The sequence below is a fragment of the Rhinoraja longicauda genome, chromosome 13 (genome assembly GCF_053455715.1).
Source record: "Rhinoraja longicauda isolate Sanriku21f chromosome 13, sRhiLon1.1, whole genome shotgun sequence".
In the NCBI taxonomy this organism is placed as follows: Eukaryota; Metazoa; Chordata; class Chondrichthyes; order Rajiformes; family Arhynchobatidae; genus Rhinoraja; species Rhinoraja longicauda.
In genome coordinates, this window is record NC_135965.1 from 52356793 (window position 1) to 52358698 (window position 1906).

Genomic DNA, 1906 nt, shown 5'->3' on the forward strand with positions numbered 1-1906 from the left:
GTCTCGACATCCCTCTGGGGTTGAGAATTCCAAAGATTCACCACCTTTCGAATTAAAACATTTCTCCTAATTTCCGTTCTAAATGGCCTCCTTCTTATTTTGAGACAGTGACGCAGAGTTCTAAACTTCTCATTCCTGGAAGACATCAGTCCTGAAACCACCACATTAAGTATTTTTTTACTCCTCCTCTTCTTTCATTATCTGAAAAGATACCCTTACTTCCTTATGCTTTCCTCTTTTGTCTCCTGTTCAACTCTAGCCTTAGTCACTATCTCCACCCATCTGCCAATCACTCCCCCCCCCCCACCCAAATATCACTCACCAGACTTTGTACCACCCGCACCTCTCGTTTCCAACTTTCTCTCCCAGACGACTCCAAGCAGTCTGAAGAAGAATCCCGACCTGAAACATCATCTATCCATTTCCCTCCACAGATGCCACCTGACCCACCGGGTTCCTCCAACACTTTGCTTTTTCTTGTGATTCCAGCTTGTGTCTCCACGTTGAGTATTTTACACGTTTCAATGAGATCACCTCTCATTCGTTTAAACTAAAGGCTTTTAATCTCTCCTCCTAAGATGGACACGCTATCCCGATAAGCAGTCTGCTGAATCTTCACAGCATTCCCTGTCAGGGAAAATATATCCTTTGAGACACTACAATCTCACCAGTCTCACCAATACACTTCATAATTGTAGTAAGACACCTTTACTCAGGTATTAGGGCGGCACGGTGGCGCAGCAGTAGAGCTGCTGCCTCACAGCGCCAGAGACTCGGGTTCGATCCCGACTACGGGCGCTGTCTGTACGGAGTTTGTACCTTCTCCCCGTGGGTTTTCTCCAGGATCTCCGGTTTCCTCCCACACTCCGAAGACGTGCAGGTTTGTAGGTTAATTGGCTTTGGTAAGATTGTAAATTGTCCCTAGAGTGTGTAGGATGGTGTTAGTGTGCGGGTGAATGCTGGTTGGCATGGACTCAGTGGGCCGCAGGGCCTGTATCTCTAAAGTCTAAAATATTCAAGAGGCAAGTGTTTAGTTGTCATATGTAGTGACATCAGAACAATTACATTCTTACTTGCAACAGCCGAACAGGTATATACAGATAATATAATAAACAAAAAGATCAATACATTCACATCCTTTTCCAATAAAGGGGCAACACACCAATTCAGTGAAGGAACTTTTTCACCCAGAGAGTTGTGAATTTGTGGAATTCTCTGCCACAGAGGGCAGTGGAGGCCGATTCACTGGATGAATTTAAGAGAGAGTTAGATGGAGCTCTAGGGGCTAGTGGAATCAGGGATATGGGGAGAAGTTGGGCACAGGTTACTGATTGTGGATGATCAGCCATGATCACAATGAATGGCGGTGCGTACAGGCTCGAAGGGCCTCCTCCTGCACCTATTTTCTATGTTTCTAATCAATATAGTCATACTAAGTCAGTGTGATCTACCATCTTGCACTCTTGTACTTAAGTATAATTGTGCCTGATGTACAGTGAGATTATTACTGAACTGTATGTAAACAAATACTGTCACTGTACATGTGTACACATGTACACTGTAAATGTGACAGGAGAGACAAAGACTGTCACTATACATGTGTACACATGTACACTGTACATGTGACAGGAGAGACAAAGACTGTCACTATACATGTGTACACATGTACACTGTACATGTGACAGGAGAGTAGTATTGAACCCTTGAATTGGTTTTCAAGGGCAACTAGGTCCTTTTAAATACCCACATTTTCCAATCCCTCATTATTTTCTCTGCTTCAGAAGTTGATAATTGCACAGTTTTTACATTGCTCCATCTGCCATCTTATTGTCACCCACACACTTTAGCTTGTCTGTATTCTCTTGAAGCATTCTCTCATCACGCCTCACTCACATTCCCACTGAGT